The sequence below is a fragment of the Magallana gigas genome, chromosome 8, assembly GCF_963853765.1.
Source record: "Magallana gigas chromosome 8, xbMagGiga1.1, whole genome shotgun sequence".
NCBI lineage: Eukaryota > Metazoa > Mollusca > Bivalvia > Ostreida > Ostreidae > Magallana > Magallana gigas.
Genome location: NC_088860.1, coordinates 34,098,930 through 34,123,793, shown reverse-complemented (window position 1 = coordinate 34,123,793; position 24,864 = coordinate 34,098,930). Strand labels below are relative to the sequence as shown.

The 24,864-nt window shown below is 33.9% G+C and overlaps 1 long non-coding RNA gene across 1 annotated transcript; it reads right to left on the bottom strand.

Moving 5' to 3' along the window:
• Positions 1-20,455: 20,455 nt before the first annotated feature.
• Positions 20,456-24,125, bottom strand: LOC136270575 (uncharacterized). The gene is made up of 3 exons (XR_010708369.1): positions 23,939-24,125; positions 22,863-23,017; positions 20,456-21,997 (listed from the first exon to the last, which is right to left on the bottom strand). It is a non-coding gene; the product is annotated as an uncharacterized lncRNA (long non-coding RNA).
• Positions 24,126-24,864: the final 739 nt, after the last annotated feature.

Genomic DNA, 24,864 nt, shown 5'->3' with positions numbered 1-24,864 from the left:
AGCGAGGGTCCGCGTAGCTCAGTCGTTAGAGTGGTGGACTTGTGTCCAGGCGACCCGGGTTCAGTCCCCGAGTGCCGATTATTTTTTCTTGCTTAACTGTGTTTTGTTTAACGATTTTATCTTTATAATGATGGATTTGAATGTTTACGTTTTCTTTTTGTCATAAATAAAAATAATAGCGGCTTTTTTCAGTACAAATATAGAGCTCTTTTCTGTCAACTGCTCGCTAAATTCGGACGATTGTCGCATTGCCGGCATCAAAGACATGCCGCCGAAGCACCCCTGCAGTTCGACCGCATTAGAGTTCACTGGATCGCTTTGCCGGCATCAAAGAAATGCCACCATGTCAATGATTGTATACACACAACATTTAGCAATGCACCAACGTTTTAGTATTTCACATGGCTTAAAAAGAAAGGTTGTTTTGTATTTATTCAAACATTTAGATATGTACATGTATGCATGTATACATGCGTTTATTGACAAATGTTGCGTTTATATTGAATTCCTGAACACTAAAATCAATTTCTCTCTCTCTCTCTCTCTCTCTCTCTCTCTCTCTCTCTCTCTCTCTCTCTCTCTCTCTCTCTCTCTCTCTAAAAGATCTACTACAGGTAACATGGAGTAATGAGGCTAGAGGCTAATGTACATTTGACGTCAAAAAAGTAAATACGTATTTTTTTCTAGTTACGGGATATTGTCTACGGATGTTATTTTTTGAAATTCACTGTTCAATGATTTAATAACAAATCTATTGACTGTCTGGGATTAAAAAAACGATTTTTATTATCAACTGAATGCTTAACATTGGTCATTTAGACATAACACTTGGGTATCGTTTGGATTCGGGAAAATGGGGAATAAATAATCATACTATATTTCTAATGATGTAGGTTATTTTATTTGCTGACTTACCAGAATTTTTTATTATGCAGTTATTGTCGGCAAAGAAAAACTTGAGACAAAAAGAAATATAATAGATATATGAAAAAGCAGATAAACCAATTATAAATTTCTTTGTCAAATCAGAGACATAAATGTTATTTATGTCTCTGATCAAATCGATTTCTGATTAATCTCTCTCTCTCTCTCTCTCTCTCTCTCTCTCTCTCTCTCTCTCTCTCTCTCTCTCTCTCATCATACATATGTAGTGTTTAGCATGTAAATGTTATGGCATTTTATATATCTTATTTCTGAAAACTTTAAAAGTAAAAAGTAAATCCATAAATTGTGTATGATGTAAGATTTTAAAAGATTATTGCAAATGTTTCTCGACTTGTTGCAATACTGCTGTTGTCATAGGCAAAATCCCATCGTGAGCTCTGGACCGGTAAATGTCAGAGTAAAAATAAACTGGCGACTTCGAGAGAATAATTGCGTATATCTCCGCTATTGTAAGACCCATCAACTTAAAATTCGGCAGGAGTGTATCTCAGACATTACTTTTATGAAAAATACATGCACGTTGCGAGTGTTTTAAAGATTAATTGATTTTTTAGGATTTTGAAGCGAGCTGGTAGTTTTCTATCTGGGTCAGAGTTCGACCTCTTTCTTTATTTATGGTTTCATTGAAATTAATGTTGAAATGGGCTTGGCCCCTGTGCAGCCGCATAATATTTCTGTTGCATGTATATTTCTTTTTTTCCGTTTAGTCTGAATCTACGATAGCGTGTGAACTACTTATGAATGTAAGAACTGTGGAAATTACTGCATCAAATTTTTACCGAATAAATTTACGTGTTACTGATTTCGTTATTTCTACATTTATAAAGATTTTATCAATCCTGCTGAAATAAAACAGTCAAACATAATAGTAAACGACACGAACAAAAATTCTCAACACTGAAATACATGGGTAAACTGCATCAGTCATTGTTTTAGGACTTCCCCTAATTGTTGTTACCCGAATCCGAGATCCACACCTCAAAATTCTATTTTCGATTTATTTACGACGAAAATCAAGCTCGGGTCTTTTCACCCCCCTCCAGACAAAAACACGCGTCAATATTTCAAATGACCTCGCACTGTTACCAAACCTAAATAGTCAGACATCTTACACTTTGTTTTTCATCTCATACAAAAACTCAGCTCTTCTCCCGGGCGGAAACGCCCCAAATTCAAACACAAATTCGGGAATTATTTCGCGTCAGCCATGTTTTGAGACACCTGTAAAGGCTGTGTGTTCTAATCTCGCCGGAGCCAAGATTTGTTCTTTCTCTCTATTTCTTTTTCTCCTTTTTATTTAATTTTCTAACTTAAATAATCAACATAAAAGGGTTGTTGGACTGTAGTACAAGTTGAAAAACTCTCTTCAATTAAGATTTAGACAAAAACAGTCTTTTATTATTAGGGTCTTCCGTCTTCAGCGGAAGACCCTTCTATTCTTATTGTTATTAGGGTCTTCCGTTTACAAAGGAAGGCTCTCTTTTTTTCTTCGGTTTCTTTTTATTACAGGTTATTAGACCTGTTATTAAGTCAAAAGACCTCTTATTTAATATGAAATAAAATGGGACTGGTCCTTAAAATTAAGGATCCTACAGGGTGGATAATCCTTCATCCATCGCTCTTTTAGATCACATCTGCATTTCCTGATATGTTTCGTTGATGAAGATAAAAGGCAAGGTCATTTCCTGTTCTAAAAATCGGACGGAAGACCTCCTCGTTGCTCGCAACGAGATCGTGTCTAGTTAAGGTCTTCCGTTGGAAACGGAAGACCTTATTGTTTTTGCTTTGTTTCTTTTCCTCTATTATTATTAAGGTCTTCCGTTTCCAACGGAAGACCTTATTGTTATTGCTTTGATTCTTTTCCTCTATTATTATTATTATTCTTTTTTTTTTCTCCCACGTTTTCTCAAAAATGCTTCAGCCGATTTTCATGAAATTTTCAGATCTTATTCATGACAAAATTTGTAAGAAAATTACACGAGCTTTTTTTGTCGTCACTTCCGGTACCGAGATATTAAAGATTTTAAGTTTTTGCTTGTTCACGATTTTTCTCAAAAAGTATTTAAGATAGAACCTTCAAATTTTCAGAGATGGTAGAGAGTGAACGGCCGCAGTGCCCTTCGCATATCCGAACGTCCGCCGTCACTTCCGGTCGTCACCGGAAGGAAATGAAAAACCTTAATTTTTCAGATTTTTAAACTTGAATTTTTTTTTTTTTTTTATTCGATAGAGACACTTAAAACACTTCAGAATATGAAATTCGTTTTTAAATCGATCCATGCATTCCCGAGATTTTGAGCTCAAAAGTTCTGAAGCGAGGGTCTGCGTAGCTCAGTCGTTAGAGTGGTGGACTTGTGCCCAGGCGACCCGGGTTCCGTCCCCAAGTGCCGATTATATTTCTTCCCTAATTTTGTTTTGTTTAATGATTTTATCTTTAAGATGATGGTTTTTATTGTTTTCCGTTTTATTTTTATAATAAATAAAGATAATAACAGCTTTTTTAGTACAAATATAGAGCTCGTTTCTGTCAGCAGTTGGCTTAATTCAGACGCTCGTCGCATCGCCAGCATCAAAGACATGCCGCCGAAGCTCCCTTGCAGTACGACTGCATTAGAGTTCACTGGGTCGCTTTGCCGGCATCAAAGAAATGCCGCCATCTCCTTGACTGTATGCACACAACATTTACTTAGCAATGCACAAACGTTATTCTACATGGCGTTAAAATGAGGACTGATTAGTATTTAATTACATAATTATATAGATAAACGCATGCATGAATACATGCGTTTATTGACATAGGTTGCTTATATATTGATTTCCTGAACACTATAAAACACTATGAAATAGCTCTCTCTCTCTCTCTCTCTCTCTCTCTCTCAAGTACAACTGTTTTAGCATTTGAATAAGAACTAATACAAGTAACATGCAGTAAATTGTATAGAGGCTAAATGTACATTGCGTACAAAAATTATACGTGTATTTATTTTAAGTTACGGGATAATGTCTATGGATTTAAATAATTTGAAATTCATTGTTTAATGATTGTCTTCTTACTAATTGGAAGTCAACGCTAAAAAGTCATTTTTATTACAGATGGTGTACTTTTTTCTTTTCTTTTTGTGCATGTCTATATACTGAAACAAATCTGTTGCCTGTCTGGGATTAAGAAAAACCTCCGAAGTTTATACACGTAACTATACAAACGAACGGGTGACTGCGACAAGGTTTGAAAATTGACCACCCGTTTATGAGTGTTTGAGCCTAAGAATAAACAGATGTAAAAAAAAATCAATAGTTACATCTTTCAAACCTCGGACCACATTCTTATCGTCTGTTAAATATGCAGCGGATTGAAGAATTAAGACGAAATTCCTGATTAAACGACGCTTATTGCCTATACGTGGAAATTAAATTTACACAGTACACGCACCGACCCCCCCCCCTCCTTCCTATTCACAAATTCATTTAGTTTTACTGGCCTGATTTTACAGGATCTTTCATCTTGAACCTTTATTTTCAACCTAGTTCAATTCTAGATTACTGTTCTAATGACCAGACCAATTCGTTCATTTTTAGCTCACCTGAGCTGAAAGCTCAAGTGAGCTATTCTGATCACATTTTGTCCGTCGTCCGTCCGTCCGTCCGTCTGTCCGTCCGTCTGTCCGTCTGTCCGTCTGTAAACTTTTACATTTTGAACTTCTTCTCTAAAACCGCTTATCCAATTTCAACCAAATTTGGCACAAAGCATCCTTATGGAAGGGCGAATATAAATTGCAGAAATAAAAGTCCGATCTGTATTCAAAGCGGAGAAAACCGTGAAACTGTAGAAAAAGGGGGGTACATTTTAAAAAATCTTCTTCTCAAGAACTACCGAGTTAATCTTAACGTAATTTAGCATATATCATCCTTAGGGAAAGGAAAATATAAATTGCAAAAATTATAGGCGATTTCTGTTCCAAATTTGAGATAATTGCGAAAATACTAATAAAGAATGGCTCGTTATTCCATGTATCGTAGACTGGCAATTCATTGCGATAGACTGGTCTTATGACAGGCATCGCCAGTCTACCGCATCTCGAAAACGAGGTTCTTTGTTTGAAGCTGGCAGTTTGTTGTGCAACAGTTCACGTGCGAATATAATCTATGAAACATGGAAATAACATTGGTGCCGATTATTGTGAAGTAAATTGAGGTTAAATATTTCAACGCATTGTCATTTTCACTTGTGAGGGTGGTTTTAGCTTGTTTTGATTTTTTCGTTTCATTTTGCTTTTAACATGGGAAAACAATCGCCTTGTATTTGGAACATAGACTTCGGTAAATGTTTACCTGCGAAAATGATAAAATCTGATGCATTAACAACGTACTAAAGTGCATTTCCCTCTGTTTTTATTGTTTATTAATTAATTTTCTAATTGTGCCAACAAGGATCAAACAAGGGTGTTGGTGTAAGCTTGTTCGGATTTTCGTTTCGTTTTCATTATTTACGCTTTGTAACCTGGAAACTATCGTCTGTATTTCGTGATTTTTACGTATCAAATCAAACAGATACTTCGGTAAATCAAACAGTTAACTGTTTACCTGCGCAAATTAAGCAAAATCTGATGTAGGGGTACTGAAATACAATTCATTCTATCGGTAATTCGGCATTATCTTTTGCGTAATGGTAGATTAATGCAATAGGTTTTGTTGAGATGCTCGACATTTTCTCGAGTTTATTCAGTTTAAATAGAGTTTGATATCGCTGACGGAAATATGTAGGTATATACATGTATATATATGATTCATTTCGAAAAAATAAATTGTGTTCTTTATTTATTATACATGTAGTGCATGTTTCTTGTGTTTAATTGTTTACAATTTCTATTTACTAACCACATTTGAGTGTTAAGCTTCGAATTATAAGCAAGATACAAAGATTTGCTCACAATTCTATGTTTGTACACAGATCTTAAAAACTAAAGATTAAAAAAGTAAGAAATTTGTCAATATTTATTAAGAAAATTTTCAAAGTCTGTTCTTCCAGAAACCAACTTTAACAACTTATTGTATTGTAAACTTAATCTTTTTAGCTCACCTGAGGGTGGGGCCACAATGGGGGGTCGCAGTTTAACAAATGAATATATAGAGTAAATCTTTAAAAATCTTCTTCTCAGAAACTAATTAGCCAGGAAAGCTGAAACTTTTGTGAAAGCATCATCAGGTAATGTTCATTCAAATTTGTGAAAATCATGAACCCCGGGGGTAGGGTGGGGCCACAATGGGAGATTGAAGTTTTACATAGGAGTATATAGAGTAAATCTTTAAAAATGTTCTTCTCAGAAACTAATCGGCCAGGAAAGCTGACACTTGTGTGGAAGCATCCTCAGGTAGTGTAGATTCAAAGTTGTGAAAATCATGACCCCCGGGGGTAGGGTGGGGCCCCAATGGGGGTCGAAGTTTAACATATGAATATATAAAGCAAATCTTTAGAAATCTTCTTCTCAGAAACTAATCGGCCAGGAAAGCTGACACTTGTGTGGATTACTCAGGTAGTGTAAATTCAAAGTTGTGAAAATCATGACCCCCGGGGGTAGGGTGGGGCCACAATGGGGGGTCGAAGTTTAACAAATGATTATATAGAGTAAATCTTTAAAAATCTTCTTCTCAGAAACTAATTAGCCAGGAAAGCTGAAAATGTGTGGAAGCATCCTCAGATAGTGTAGATTCAAAGTTGTGAAAATCATGACCCCTGGGGGTAAGTTTTGGCCACAATGGGAGGTCGATGTTTTACATAGGAATAAATAGAGTAAATATTTAAAAATCTTCTTCTCAGAAACTAATCAGCCAGGAAAGCTGAAACTTGTGTGAAAGCATCCTCAGGTAGTGTAGATTCAAGGTTGTGAAAATCATGATCTTCAGGGGTAGGGTGGGGCCACAATGGGGGGGGGGGTCAAAGTTTAACAAAGGAATATATAGGGTAAATCTTTAAAAATCTTCTCAGAAACTAATCAGCCAGATAATTCTTTATAATTGTTAAGACTTAAGCCCGAGGACATTTCGTTGGCCTCACGAGAAGGTTCAGAGTTTGATGTACGTTTATATCCCATATATAAACTATTGTTAAGGATCTTTTTGAGAACTGCAATACTCAACATATGATATGACTATAAAATCATCCTGTTAGAAAAGGGACTAATGATTATAAACTTAAGAATATTCAGGGGAAAATGGATTTTATTTATACAGGATCTACATGTATTATTGTACATTGTCCAGATAGTTTGTATTATGACTCCATTAAACTGATTTTATTATACCTATTGTTCCTCAGGTGAGCGATGTGGCCCATGGGCCTCTTGTTAAGAGAGTTATGGTTTTTTGGCATTTGAGTTTCGATTGGCGTGCTTGACATGTACTGTAGAAAAAAATTCTAACTCCCGAGCCCCTTACTCAATCCTAATGAAATTTTGCGTAAATGTATCTCGGACCCCATTCCTATTGTCTGCCAAATGTGCAGTGGATTGAACAATTAAGAAGAAATTCCTGAGACCAAACGGCGAGTATAGCCTGTACGGGGACTTAAAATTTACATAGTACATGGGATGTAAGCAGCCGCGTAATATTTCTGTTGCATGTATATTTCTTGTTTTCCATTTTGTCTGTATCTACGATAGCGTGTGAACTACCTATGAATGTTAGAACTGTGGAAATTACTGTCATCAAATTTTTACCGAATAAATTTACGTGTTACTGATTTCGTTATTTCTACATTTATAAAGATTTTATCAATCCTGTTGAAATAAAACAGTCAAATATAATAGTAAACGACACAAAAAAAAAATTCTCAATACTGAAATACATGGGTAAAATGCATCAGTCATTGGTTTAGGATTTGCCCTAATTATTGATAACCAAATCCGAGATTCACACCCTAAATTCTATTTCCGATTTATTTACGACGAAAATCAAGCTCGGGTCTTTTCACTCCCCTCCAGACACAAACAAGCATCACTATTTCAAATGACCTCGCACTGTTACCAAACCTGAATAGTCAGACATCTTACACGTTTTTATTCATCTCATACAAAAACTCAGCTCCTCTCCCGGGCGGAAACGCCCCAAATTCAAAGACAAATTCGGGAATTATTTCGCGTCAGCCATGTTTAAATTGAGACGTGTTCTAATCGCGCCGGAGCCAAGATTTGTTCTTTCTCTCTATTTCTTTCTCTCCTTTTTATTTAATTTTCTAACTAAAATATTCAACATAAAAGGGTTGTTGGACTGTAGTACAAGTTGAAAAACACTCTTCAATTAAGATCTAGAAAACAGTTTTTTATCATTAGGGTCTTCCGTCTTCAGCGGAAGACCCTTCTGTTCTTATTGTTATTAGGGTCTTCCGCTCACAAAGGCAGACCCTATTTTTTTTCTTCGATATCTTTTTATCACAGGTCATTAGACCTGTTATTAGGTCAAAAGACCTCTTATTTAATATGAAATATGGGGCTGGTCCTTTAAATTAGGGATCCAACGGGGTGTATAATCCTTCATCCATCCCTCTTTTAAATCACATCTGCATTTCCTGATATGTTTCGTTGAGTAAGATAAAAGGCAAGGTCATTTCCTCTTCTAAAAATCGGACGGAAGACCTCCTCGTTGCTCGCAACGAGATCGTGTCTAGTTATTATTATTATTTTTTTTTTTTTCTGTCACGTTTTCTCAAAAACACTTCAGCCGATTTTCGTGAAACTTTCAGATCTTATTTATGACAAAATTTGTAAGAAAATTACACGAGATTTTTTTGGTCGTCACTTCCGGTACCGAGATATTAAAGATTTTATGTTTTTGCTTGTTCACAATTTTTCTCAAAAAGTATTCAAGATAGGACTTTTAAATTTTCAGAGAAGGTAGAGAGTGAACGGCCGCAGTGCCCTTCGCATATCCGAACGTCCGCCGTCACTTCCGGTCGTCACTGGAAGGAAATGAAAAACCTTAATTTTTTAATTTTTTGGATTTGAATTTTTTTTAGTTTTTCATTCGATAGAGACGCTCTCAAAACTTCAGAATATGAAATTCGTTTTAAAATCAATCCATGCATTCTTGAGATTTTGGACTCCAAAGTTCTGAAGCGAGGGTCCGCGTAGCTCAGTCGTTAGAGTGGTGGACTTGTGCCCAGGCGACCCGGGTTCAGTCCCTGAGTGCCGAATCTTTTTTCTCTCTCATTTGTGTTTTGATTAATGGGTTTATCTTTAAAATGATGGATTTGAATGTTTGCCGTTATATTTTTGTCATAAATAAAAAAAGATAGCGGCTTTTTTTAGTACAAATATAGAGCTCTTTTCTGTCAGCAGCTCTCTAAATTACGACGCTCGTCGCATCGCCGACATAAAAGACATGCCGCCGAAGTGCCCCTGCAGTTCGACAGCATTAGAGTTCGCTGGATCGCTTTGCCGGCATCAAAGAAATGCCGCCATCTCAATGACTGTATGCACACAACATTTAGCAATGCGCCCACGTTATTCTACTCGGCTTAAAAAGGAGGACTGTTTAGTATTTAATCCCATATATAGATACACACATGCATGTATACATGCGTTTATTGACAAAGGTTGCTTATATATTGATTTCCTGAACATTATAAAACGCTATGTAAATAATCTCTCTCTCTCTCTCTCTCTCTCTCTCTCTCTCTCTCTCTCTCTCTCAAGTACAAATGTTTTAGCATTTGAATAAGAACTAGTACAGGTAACGTGGAGTAAATTGGATAGAAGCTAAATGTACATTGGCGTCCAAAAATTATACATATTTTGTATCAAGTTAGGGGATAATGTCTATGGATTCAAATAATTTGAAATTCATTGTTAAATAATTGTCTTCTTACTGATTGGAAGTCAACGCTTAAAAGTCATTTTTATTAAAGATGGTGTACTTTTTCCTTTTTTGTGCATGTCTATATACTGATACAAATCTGTTGCTTGTCGGGATTAAGAAAAGCCTTCGAAGTTTATACAACCAACTATACAAACGAACGGGTGACTGCGACAACCCGTTTATGAGTGTTTGAGCCTAAGAATAAATAGATGTAAAAAAATCAATAGTTACATCTTTCAAACAACGCTTATATATTGTTCTAACATATGTATTTTATTTAGAAATTGTGTAATATGTGATATTTAGAATTTAATATTCTACGTTTAATAAAGCAGTCAACGAACGACCCCCCCCTCCCAATTCATAAAATTATTTAGTTTTTCTGGCCCGATTTTACTTGATCTTTGATCTTGGTCCTTTAATTTTAACTATTTACCATTCTAGATAACTGTACTAATTACCAGACCAATTCGTTCATTAATAACAGAGTTATGAAGTTTTTGGCATTCGAGTTTCAATTGTCGTGTTTGACATGTACTATAAAAAAATTCTAACTTCCAAGCCCTTCACTCAATCCTAATGAAAATTTGTGAAAATGAACCTCGGACCCTATTCTTATTGTCTGTGAAATATGCAGCGGATTGAACAATTAAGACAAAATTCCTTAAATTAAACGGTGCTTATTGCCTATACCTGGAAATTAAATTTACACAGTACACGCATCGACCCCCCCCCCCGCCCCTTCCTATTCACAAAATCGTTTAGTTTTCATGGCCTGATTTTACTGGATCTGTCATTTTGAACCTTTATTTTCAACCTAGTTCAAGTCTAGATTACTGTACTAATGACCTGACCTATTCGTTCATTTTTAAGAGAGATATGAATTTTTGGGCATTCGAGTTTCGATTGGCGCGCTTGACATGTACTGTAGAAAAAAATTCTAACTCCCGAGCCCCTTACTCAATCCTAATGAAATTTTGTGTAAATGTACCTCGGACCCCATTCTTATTGTCTGTGAAATATGCAGCGGATTGAACAATTAAGAAGAAATTCCTGAGATCAAACGTCGAGTATAGCCTGTACGGGGACTTAAAATTTACACAGTACAAGGGATGTAAGCAGCCGCGTAATATTTCTGTTGCATGTATATTTCTTGTTTTCCGTTTAGTCTGTATCTACGATAGCGTGTGAACTACTTATGAATGTTAGAACTGTGGAAATTACTGTCATCAAATTTTTATCGAATAAATTTACGTGTTACTGATTTCGTTATTTCTACATTTATAAAGATTTTATCAATCCTGCTGAAATAAAACAGTCAAACATAATAGTAAGCGACACGAAAAAACATTCTCAACACTGAAATACATGGGTAAAATGCATCAGTCATTGTTTTAGGACTTCCCCTAATTGTTGTTAACCGAATCCGAGATCCACACCTCAAAATTTTATTTTCGATTTATTTAAGACGAAAATCAAGCTCGGGTCTTTTCACCCTTCCCCCCCTTCCAGACACAAACACCAATCAATATTTCAAATGACATCGCACTGTTACAAAACCTGAATAGTCAGACATCATACACGTTGTTTTTCATCTCATACAAAAACTAAGCTCCTCTCCCGGGCGGAAACTCCCAAAATTCAAAGACAAATTCGGAAATTATTTCGCGTCAGCCATGTTTTGAGACACCTACAAAGGCTATGTGTTCTAATCTCGCCGGAGCCAAGATTTGTTCTTTCTCTCTATTTCTTTCTCTCCTTTTTGTCTAATTTTCTAACTAAAATATTCAACATAAAAGGGTGTTTGACTGTAGTACAAGTTGAAAAACACTCTTTAATTAAGATTTAGACAAAAACAGTGTTATATTATTAGGGTCTTCCGTCTTCAGCGGACGGAAGACCTCCTCGTTGCTCGCAACGAGATCGTGTCTAGTTATTATTATTATTTTTTTTTTCTTACAAATTTTGTGCACGCGATTTCTCAGAAACGGCTCGACCGATTTTCATGAAACTTTTAGATATGATAGATAATGATCGAAACCTTATAGGTTTTTAATTATATTGATGACGTCACTTCCGTTTTTGAGATATTGACGTTTTAGCGATTTTTAGAGGGGTGGCTTGTTACTCTAACTTCTCCTAAACTATAACAGATATTGAGTTCAAACTTTCATGGAATGGTAGACGAAAGATTGTAGATTTGCAATTTTATTTTCATTTTGAACTGGATTGAAAGGCGCCGAAGCTCGCCTGGACCCGAAAATTAAGTTTTAAAAAATGTCGTATTTTTTTCTTGTTTTCTTTGTTTATCTCTTTTCTGAAAAATATTTTGTTAAGACATGTAATTTAAGAAAGGTTAATATTTACAGGGCCTTTCATTTGATATCAAGAAAAAGGGGCTGGCCCCTCAAATTAGGGGACCAAAGGGCTTTAAAGTCTTTTATCTGTAGCCCTTTACTTAGAAATTTTTTGTGAAATGTTATAGAAGCAAATATGTTTATCTTACAGTAATGTATCCAAGTAATGTAATGATTTTATCATATGTTACGTAATTAAGGGTTTTGAAGGGCCAAAAGTCCAAAATTTTGATCACCCATATCTCAGAAAGAAAAAATATTTTGTAATGCAGACCAGAAGAAAAGTTGTTCAAAATGATGTTCTCAGCAAAATGCAGCCGTCAAAATTTCGTTAAACGGCCCCTAAAAGGAGTTAAGGGACCGGCCCCAAAAACATTCTTTCTCATATATCTCCAAAACGGTAACGATAATTTAAACACTTGTTGAACAACATTTGGGTAGAATTAAAAGACCTTTTATTTGATACCAAGAAAAAGGGGCTGACCCCTTAAATTAGGGGACCAAAGGCCTCTAAAGTCTTTAATCTGTAGCCCTTTACTGAGGGATATTTTGTGAACGGTTATAGAAGCAAATATGTTTATCTTACAGTTATGTATCCAAGCAATGTAATGATTTTATCATGTGTTACATAATAAGAGTTTTTAGGGGCCAAAAGTCAAATATTTTGATCACCTATATCTCAGAAAGGAAATATATTTTGAAATGCAGTACAGAAGAAAAGTTGTTCAAAATGATGTTCTCAACAAAATGCAACCGTCAAAATTTCGTTAAACGGCCCCTAAAAGGAGTTAAGGGACCGGCCCCTAAAACCTTCTTTCTCATATATCTCCAAAACGGTAACGATATTTTAAACACTTGTTGAACAAAATATGTGTAGAATTAAATGACCTTTTATTTGATACTAAGAAAAAGGGGCTGGCCCCTTAAATTAGGGGACCAAAGGCCTCTAAAGTCTTTAATCTGTAGCCCTTTACTGAGGGATATTTTGTGAACGGTTATAGAAGCAAATATGTTTATCTTACAGTTATGTATCCATGCAATGTAATGATTTTATCATGTGTTACATAATAAGAGTTTTTAGGGGCTAAAAGTCAAATATTTTGATCACCTATATCTCAGAAAGGAAATATATTTTGAGATGCAGTACAGAAGAAAAGTTGTTCAAAATGATGTTCTCAACAAAATGCAACCGTCAAAATTTCGTTAAACGGCCCCTAAAAGCAGTTAAGGGACCGGCCCCTAAAACCTTCTTTCTCATATATCTCCAAAACGGTAACGATATTTTAAACACTTGTTGAACAAAATATGTGTAGAATTAAATGACCTTTTATTTGAACCCAGAAAAAGGGGCTGGCCCCTTAAATTAGGGCACCAAAGACCTCTAAAGTCTTTCATCTGTAGCCCTTAACTGAGTGATATTTTGTGAACGGTTATAGAAGCAAATATGTTTATCTTACAGTTATGTATCCAAGCAATGTAATGATTTTATCATGTGTTACATAATAAGGGTTTTTTAGGGGCCAAAATTATAGAATTTTGATCACCAATATCTCAGAATGGAAAAATATTTTGAAATGCAGTAAAGAAGAAAAGATACTCAGAAAGATGTACTTAATAAGATGCAATTTTCAAAATTTCGTTAAATGGCCCCTATAAGGAGTTAAGGGATCAGCCCCTTAAACGTTCTTTCCCATATATTTCAAGAACGGTAACGAATTTCTAAACAGTTGTTGAACAAAATGTGTTCAGATTCAATTGACCTTTTATTTGATATCAAAAAAAGGGCTGGCCCCTAAAATTAGGAAACTAAAGGGCTCTTAAATGTTTCATCTCTAGCTCTTTACTGAGGGAAATTTAATGAAAGGCTATAGAAGCAAATATGTTTATCTTACAGTTCTGTATCCAAGTAATGTGATGATTTTTTCATGTGTTATGGAATAAGGATTTTTTAGGGGTCAAGGTTCCATAAACTGTGACCAGCTATATCTCAAAAAGGAAAATGTTTTGAAATGCAGTGTAGAAGAAAAGATACTCAAAATGATGTACTTTACAAAATGCAACCTTCAAAATTTGGTTCAGCGGCTCCAAGAAGGATGTAAGGGACTGGCCCCTAAAATTTCTTTTGCTCAGATATCTCAAGAACGGTGACGAATGTCTAAACACTTGTTGAATAAAGCTCTTATCCCTTAAACAAAATAGTATCTGGCCCTTAGAATGTAGACCCCGTTTTTCTATTCTAAATCATGTTTAGCAAAATCAAGATCTAACATATATCTCAAATTCTAAAATCAGACGGAAGACCTCCTCGTTGCTCGCAACGAGATCGTATCTAGTTATTATTATTTTTTTTTTCTCCCACGTTTTCTCAAAAACGCTTCTGCCGATTTTGATAAAACTTTCAGATCTTGTTTTTGACAAAATTTGTAAGAAAAGTACGAGGGATTTTTTTGGTCGTCACTTCCGGTCCCGAGATATTAAAGATTTTATGTTTTTGCTTGTTCACGAGTTTTCTCCAAAAGTATTTAAGATAGAACTTTCAAATTTTCAGGGATGGTAGAAAGTGTCCAGCCGCAGTGTACTACGCATATTTGAACGTCCGCCGTCACTTCCGGTCGTCACCGGAAGGAAACAAAAAAAGTCATTTTTTAACTTTTTTGTTTTGAAAATTTTTTTCTGTTACTTTTCGATAGAGGCACATAAATCACTTCAGAATATGAAATCCGTTTTAAAATCGATTAACGCATTCTCGAGATTTTAGGCTTCAAAGTTTTGAAGCGAGAGTCCGCGTAGCTCAGTCGCTTAAGTGGTGGACTTGTGCCCAGGCGACCCGGGTTCAGTTCCCGAGTGTCGAACGTTTTTTCTTTCTTAATTGTGGTTTGTTTTACGATTTTATCTTGAAAATGATGGTTTAAAATGTTTTCCGTTTAAATTTTATCATAAATTTAAATAATATCGGGGTTTTTTTTCACTACAAATATAGAGCCCGGTTAGAAATACCGTTAATTTCCTGCTTTGTGACAGTCTTTTTTTTATCAGCAGGTATCTAAATTCAGGCGCTCGTAGCATAGCCGGTGTAATGAAGAATAATGACCCCCGTAGAATAATGACCGGGGGTCATTTTTCGACGTAGAATAATGACCCCCCGGTCATTATTCTACGCAGAAAAATGACCCCCCCGGTCATTATTCTACGTAGAAAAATGACCCCTTTGCCTGAAGAATAAGTGTCATTTTCATAAAAATGAGCACACTCCACATGAAGAAAAGTGACCCCTGTAGAATAATGACCCCCCTGTAGATTAAAGTTTTTCAGTATATTTTTAGTATTTGTGAAATAGTCTTTACACTATTGTAATTTTCACTGCTGCAGTTTACAGAAAGAAACAGAAATTATAATTCATATTCAAATAAACTTAAAGTGAAAGAAGGGGTATTGCTTAGAAAATAAAAATCCTTCCATTATAACAAGACATTGACGTATTGCATCAGGGTATGGTTGTCATCTTAAAGGGGCATGGTCACGATTTTAGTCCAAAAAAAATTTCCGATCTTAATGCTTTAGTAAGGCATCTTTAATAGGCAACCACAATTTGAGTGTTATTCGTTGAGTTATTAGCAAGTAAAAGAGCTTGCAATTCTTTGCTATGTAAACAAAGCCTTTGTTTACATTTTGAATGCTGAAGTGAACATTCTAATTTTAGACATAATGAATGTGTTAAACGTAAGGAACTGTTTATTTATGCTTAAATGAATAAGAAGACCGACAAATCAGCTTGAAAAAGAACTGGTATATTGAACCTATGTAAACAACAACAGGGCACGAGCCTTGTTTACATGACAAAGAATTGTGAGCCCTGTATCTTGCTCATAACTTTACAACTAATCCTCAAATTTTATTTGATCAGTAGAAATGCTTTCCTTAAGCATTGAAAATAATGAAAACAGAAAAATAGAATTTGACCAAAATCGTGGCCATTCCCCTTTAACAATTACATTTACATATATCTATGGTGTTCCGATAGGGCCACTCCGACCATAGGGCGAAGATGCGAAGTTGCAAAGGCGATAGTGCGAAGGCAAAGGAGCAAAAGTGCGAAGATGCGACGACGAAGCGCGAAGATGTGATGCCTAAAGTGCGAAGGCTTAGGAGCGATACTACTATCGCTCCTTCCCAACTTCGCACTCTTGCCTTCGCATCTTCGCACTTTCGCCTTCGCCTTTTTTGATTGCATTCAGCAAGTCTCGGTCGATTACATAGAATTTAATGCAGGCACCGTACTCGCCAAGGTTTTTCGATTAATCCAGGCTATTATTGGTACGCATGTGCTAGGCCATCGAGCTTACTATGAATGTTTAAAAATATTTTAATGTGTACATGTGACATATATGTTTACCAGTGCTGGCTATGCCTAATCATTATATACTCCACATAAAATTTAATGTCCACCATAATGTGTACATATGCATTTCCAGACTCCTGTCACTTACCAGCCGTCTGTTAACCGTTGACCGAGCACAGTAACATTCTAATTTCATTATGTGACACTTCTTGCTCATGCATGGATCTAGAGGGGGGAGAGGGGGTCCGTCCCCTGGGAAAATTCAATATTGATAATTTCAAGCAGTAAAAGGGGAGAGGGGGGTCCGGACCCCATCCCCCTGGATAATTTTATTTTATTAATTTTATAAAAATAAAATTTCCAAAATATGCCTCGGAACACTTAAACGATAGAGAGCTCCGTAATTATAAAACATAGGTAATCACAGATTACAAAGCTCACCGAGACGAGGGATCACCTTTATAAGGCATCACCTTTATGAGACCACCTTTATCATATTATATGAAAACCATCCTTTATGATCTTGGATATTCATGGATTCTGTTTTGACACATTATCGTATATCATCTGTTAAAAATTGTATGATAATCATATGATCATATGTAAATCAATACAATAATATAAAATTAAAAATTGCATCCTATCATACTTACAATATATATCATATAATTCCATAAAATACCGTACAAAAATTGTGAGATATCATATTGTAACGTATAATACAATATCATTAAACATAATACAATATAGTATTATATGAAACAATATCATATTGCAATAATACATCATAACATTGACACATGTGTTATTATATTGTATAATATAGTATGATATTGTATTGTATGATACTCTATCATATTTGATAAATAATATGATATTGTAATATATGATACAATATAATTTGATACAACATTGTATTATATCAAATGATACAATATTATTGGATAAAATAAAATATTATACAATACAGTTATATTATACATATTGTATCATATGATACAATAATATATATAACAACATCATAAAATACAATTTCATGTGATATGATAATATATCCTATAAACCAATATTATATTATACAATATCGTATGATACGATATGTCATAATATTACAATATCATATATACAATTTCATTTTATATAACTCTATATTACAAAAACCAATATCATATCATACAATACTGTATAATACAATATCATAGAATATACAATATTATATCATAGGTAGCAATATTATAAATTGCAATATCATATGTAATAGCACATGTGATTAAATAATTGATTAGTAAAACAATACAATATTATACAATATTGTATCATAATATACAATACTATACAGAACAATATCATGATATATCATATCATAAAATAAAATAAAATGATACAATATTATATCGAATCATATAATGTTTTACAATATAACATATAGTATTATATTGTATCCTATTAAACAATAGTGTTTCATAGCATACAATACTATATCACAGGAATCATGTTATATCATTTAACAACAACCACATCTATCTATCAAGCAGGTTTGAGTAAGGATGGAGATTTCTTTAGCATCCTTGATAATGGAGATCAGGCTCTGCAGCTGAAGCAACATCTGCGTTTCATTCATAATATAGTTAAATCAACTATGCAAGCTTTCATCTATAAAACATGTGACCTGTTCCGAAAAACTAAACCTCATCAAGCATCAAAAACCTATGGCTCTGATTCAGCATCCATGCCTATCAGGTGCATCTGTATCATAAGACTCATCACACATTCAGGTTAGGTGAAGTTAGCAAGTTTGGTGAAGATAGGACAAGTAAATGCTTAGATACAGGACCTGCACCAAAAACTTTAACCAGCTCCGGACGCCGACGCCGGGAGTATAGCATAAGCTCCCCTTGACTTCGTCTCGGTGAGCTAAAAAGGCGAAAGCGCGAGGATTAAGAGTGTTAAGTTGCAAAGGCGAAGAAGCGATAGTAGATAATAAGAAATAATTTAATGAATATTTCAAAGTACTGAGAGTACTCGTACAGAAAATATATTTTACTTTATCGTCGGCATACTTTAGTAAGTTTAGTTAATATCAAGATGAATAATGCATCAATAGTTTGTATGAGCATTAATAACTTTGGATACAATAAAGATCGTGTGATCAAAATCAAGGGGGGTATAAACCCCTAACATGGGCCCTAACCTCTTATCAACGCTTTTAGAAACAATCTTTTCTTATTATAATCGATCAGTGTTTATTACCTATTAAGATTTGCTATAGTCAGGTACTCTTCACACATTTGATATAATAAAGTCTATTCATGATCACAAATACAACATTACAACAAATGTTTAGAATATTGATGTTCATGTATAACGTAGAAGAAAAATAAACTAACGCAAAATGATTTTTTTTAAATCACTTTCCTCAAGAAATGTAAATTTGAAGAATTCATATTCCTACGTTACCTGTCCCCTTAGTCTTTTTCCATAAAGATATATACATGTATCATGACAATTCATTCACCAATGAATATTGCTAATATTATTACAACAATTATTTTTTCATGATTATTGTTTGTTAATTATAACACAATATCCTCATTCTGTATGAATCTTTCTTTATTTGCGTCATTTCCCGCCGTATGTTAATGAGAGAAGTGACGTAACTATTAAGAGACAATGTCAGTAAGCATCGAGCTTCGCATGGAAAGTGAAAATTTTAAAAATCATTTAAAACCATACTAAGTTATCAAAGGAGAAGCAAATAACAAATTTTTAGCAAACTTTGAGTGATATTTTTTTTTGCTTGGTTTCCATGACAACAAAACAAATGTTTTGTTCCATATTGTCTATTAGTGAACAAAATCCTTGAAAAATAGGGATCTAAATATACAAAATGGGCCACTTCAGAGTTAAAAATATACCTTTTTAATAGTTTACCTAAAAAGACAGTCATTTGTATAATATAATTTGGATGGAATTATTATTCAATGAAATGACATCATAGTTGCTATGACAACCAGAAGAAGATATGTTTTACTAGATACAGTATTGTCATAAAACAAAGCCATTTTAAACCCTTTTTTTTTTAAAAAGCAACGACCTCTGCAAAAATAAATTATATCAGCATAATGACAGTGGTCAATATTATGTACATAATCAATAAATTTGGGTAGTTGGTTTTCCTAATTTTTTTGGCAGAATGATGAATATTTGCAATTTTCCACCATTTTTATTTCAGTTGGCCCGATCTACATAGCCTATAAAAATTATGTATTAGTAAAAGTAAATATGAACTAAACATTCAATATGACTTGATTGTTAAGTTTTTACTTTTTAATGCTTTTTCTTTGTGCTTTAGGTCCATAGCAACGCAATTTTGTCCATAGCAACATCTTTTTGACACATCAAGTCATTAATTTATTTACGTTTATTTAACTGCATGTATGTAGATTATTTATATATATATATATATATTTTAAATATTATGAGAAGAACATTTTATTATCATATTTTTCTTTTTATTCAATTAAATAATTCCCATAGCAACATAATTTTAACCATAGCAACACATTTTTTGACACAGAAATCAGACCTAGAATATGTTTTTAATGACTGTATGTAGCTATATTTGATATTTTAAAAACATCATTATTTCTTTCCAATCACTTCCATTTTCTTTAGTTTTTCTAAATCATGTCCATAGCAACATTATGTTCTCCCTAGCAACACATTTTTGCCATACAAATCAGACTCGAGATAGGTTTTATAAGCCTTCACACACTTTATAAGTTACAATTATGAAATGTTTAAATTTTAAAACTCATAAAAACTTTACCAAAATAATAAAAAAAACATTATGAAAAGGATTTGTATGGCAACACTTATCTTTGTGTGTGTATATATATATAGAGAGAGAGAGAGAGAGAGAGAGAGAGAAGGACACACCTTGACGGAGATACAAACTTTATAATTTGATAAATTTAATCAGTGTTTTTAACAGAAAAAACCCATTATACATAGCGGTAATTTTTCAATTGTTTGAATTTGTTTTCTTGTTAAGCAAAATTAACAGCAGAATATACTCTACCTTACTAATTTAATTGAAATGCAATTTTAACCATACAAATTTGTTTAAGGTAAAGTTTTGACTTGGTTACATAAAAAGTTATTTAAATATTTCTTGCTTCTAACAGAAGGACATCATACATGTATATAAAAATTGTTCATTGCCTAAATTTGTTTTTCCTAATTTTTTTTAACAAAATTATCACCCCCGTTTATGACATCTACAATGACTAACCTCAACAGTTCAAAGTGAAGAGTTTCAGTTGCAAATATACATGATGCGTTCACATAGCACACAAACAATACTACATTTTACAAGTGGCCCATGGTTCTTATCAGTCACCTGAGTACCTGCAGTGTGGCTCTTTCAATGTATATTCATGTGCATTATAATTATAGGGCTATTATGAAATCATTTTTATTATTCCGGGATAGTTTAATCCAATAAACTTTCAAAATTCTAAAAAAAATTATTAAAACGTCATAACATAACATACAGTGACATAATTGAACAAATCTTAAGAACAAAAAAATAAATGGGCAAAAATTACACCACCCTACCCAATACATAATTATTAGAGACCTGTCCTTACAAGAAAACTCCTGATCCAGGGGCCATGAAATTCATAACTTCGAAAGAGGCATTCTTCCTTATCATAACTATATACTTATTTCATCGGATTAATACCCAGGAGCATAGGAGAACTACTGCATTTAGAGCCCCACCCTAACACCAGAACACCTCACCCAGGGCCATGAACTTCCCAATTTTGGAAGAGGCACTCTTCCTCATCATAAATATATACCTGGTATGTACTTCAGTACATATATTAACTTTGGTTTAAATTGGTTCAGTGGTTTCAAAAAAGAAGCTAAAAATGTTCAAAAGTTTACAACCAATGTACAACGAATGATGACGGACAAATACAGATAGCTGCAGCAATAGGTCACCTGAGTGACTCGGGTGGTCTAAAAATAGTGAATCAGAAGTTCTAATAAAATGCTAAAGTGGCCAAGCTTCTAAAATTGTCCAAATCATTTTCAGCTTCTAGGTCCTTTTCTTCAACCATCTGATCACAACAGAAATCCTCCTCCTTTTTAAGTCCAATCTGCAGAAATAGCTGGAAACTTGATTTCCTGAAAGGAACTCATCAATTCTGAAAATGCGCTTTCCTTCTGCATTTCTCACTCTTCTCATCTCGGAGGCTACATCTTCTGGGTCAAGTTTATGACCACTGCTTTCTACAACCTCAAACTTTCAAGAAAGATTTTTGAGATTCAGTGAATCACTTAAACTCGCATTAATATTTTGACTTCAAAGCCCATCCTTTGTGAAGAACTTCAGCAGAACCAACTGGATATGTGTCTACTTCATTTTCCCCTTGTGTATTCTCCTTATCTGATTCCATCCTTTTTATAAGATGTTTTCTACAATTGGAACACACTCCTGTAAAAGTTGAAAAACTATTACAGTAAATGATGGAGATATCATCTAACAAATTCAAACAAGAGGCCCAGAAGCCACATCACTAATCTGAGCAACAATAGCTCATCAAATTAACTTCATGGTATCAGAACAAAATATCTAAAATAACAATTAAGAGTATACCTTGTTTAAAAAAATCTTTAAAATTTACTGCACATATTCCTATGTTAAACATCAAATCCCTTTTTAAAAGACTTTTCAAAAGATTTTTTCTACTTATATTCCTTGGTTAAAACTGACCCAGTGGTTCTGGAGAGAAGTCAAAAATGCAAAAAGTTTACAGATGGATGGAAAGACAGACAGACATGTGGATGTAATCAGAAAGTAATCAGAAATGCTCACTTGAGCTTTCAGCTCAGGTGAGATAATAAAAAGCAAATCAATTATTTGATTACCTACGTTTAATTTTGTGTAACTGTTTGAAGAGCCAACATGGCTGAAAGCGCTCGCAGTAAAGAATTTATTTAATTTGGACTGTAACATCAGTCATTACAAAAACTCAGTGGTCCGAAGACTGCGGCCAGAAATTTTTTTTATTCCTGCCAGTGAAATTAAAAAATTGACAAGTATGATGGACTTGTAAATATTTTAAAAGCCAAATGTCTTAAACAATTTGTAATCAATTTTGAATGTTACACATATGGATATATGGGGGCAAGTAAAATTTTTTGCAGGCCAATATATTTTGACAGACTACTGGTCCTAGGCTTTATTTATCAACACACAGAGAGAGAGAGAGAGAGAGAGAGAGAGAGAGAGATAATATAGAAATAAAGATTCTGTGTTTTTAATCTCAATGCCATAATAATCAAAATAATTGACAAACCTGAACCAATTCTAATAAGACAATCATAATACTTCTTCAGGAAGAATGACTGCTCTTTTGTTATGGTTCCTTTTGAATTGCTCTTGCTTTGATGATTACATGTCCATCCAAGGGAACACATCATACTTGACCTCCATCCAACACCAAGAACATATCTAAATAAGATGTTAAAATTCATTTGTAAATGTGTTTTCATTACTTAACTAATTTTTTTCACAAATGCCCACTGCATGGTCAAGTAATGATGCAATCAAAAGTTTTTACACATACTTTTGATATAATCAATCTGGCAGGCATATTTTTTTTTAATTCTACATTCCCAGTTATGTCTACTAATGCTTAATTTTTGTTCCACTGACAGTTTTACAATTGTCACTCAATGTAAAAAAAATATGGTCAAAATCTTAAAATTTACTTTGCAATTTCTTATTTCACATTTTTTGACTTAGTATGCATCTGTAGACTTAATGCTGGTAGATTTAGTTTCTTGTGTATGCCAAACTTTTTGATGATCTGAAAGAATCTACCTCTATCTGCATTGTAATAATTGATTGATTCACAGTAATGCACAGAATATATCTTGCAATTAACATCAATATTAAAGAAGAGAAAGATAAGTGAGGAAAGACAGAGAGATGGTTACATAAGGAAATGCTCTTAGTTAAATTAACAAGTACAAGTATTTATGTACACTTCAGTCCATTTATACCTGTACTTATTTTTCCTGATTCAAAACATTAAAAACAAAACAAAGCAAACAACATATGAATTTGTCATTTGCAAGCTAGTGTCTGTCATTGTCAAACTGAAGGCACAGTTACTACAATTAAATTAGATGCTTTGAGATAGAGAGAAAATGATAGAGAGAAAATTCTAATTCACTATTAAGCAAAGGAAATTTCTATGGGTCATTTTTTCTGTTAATTCAGAGATTTACAAGCAACTCTTTCAAAACTAATCACATGTTCTTATTGATAAAGGTGTTTAATTTAAATTCTGCAAGTCTTTGAATTTAATTGTCTGATATTCATAACCATACTATGAAACATGATACATTCATAAGACATGTCACATACCTGTGTTTTGGACAGATGGTAAGTATTTCATCATCTTCACTGAAGAAACCTCCCCTTATTTTCAATAATTCTGATTCTGATTTTATACTTCTTCAAATTGAAAACTGTCGGAGGTGTGCATCTATGGAAAGATTACAACATGTCATAGGAATAATATGTCTTGGCCAGGTCTTTTTGTATATCCACAGGTATCCCAGCGGGCATTTCAACGTTGAAACAACGTTGTTTCAACGTCAGGCATCAACGTTGAATCAACGTTGAAATAAGGTTGCATATGAAAGTTGAGGCAACGTTGAAAATGTAACGTTGTTTCAACGTCAAAATTCAACGTTGATTCAACGTAGAAATTATGTTGAAATCTGGTTTAAAATATATACATCTGTAGATATGACAATGAAAAAAAGTTAAAATTAAGTTATTTTTGTAAAATGTTGTTTATAAACATATCGTCTTTTATTACGATGTGCTGTTTTATATGTTTTGACACTTTATTAAAAAAATCCAAATGTATAAAGTCGGCCTTTATTTAAATCCTAGTAGTATTTGAGTACATCCTTTGCTAAACAACTTGTGTATTAGGTCCTCGTTAAAAGGTTGAACTTGGCATTTCAAAATGTTTTAAATAAGGCTGTAGTAATACGATCATAAAGAAACCACGTACATTCCGCCAAAAGGTAGCCATGCTTGTTTTCCATGACATGAAACAAAGAATGTCAACACAAAAACGTAGAATCCACAGTAGTCAGTTCATCATTTGCATTCTGCAGACTGTTTTAAAAAATATCTCCCAATATACTCCAGTGTAAAATGTAAAATAGTCACAAATTAATCCTCCAAAAGCTAAAATCCCGGCATTTTACTGTACATAAAATCTATGTAGTGACTGCACGAGGTGTACCTAAGAACTGACTTTCTTTGTTCACCAA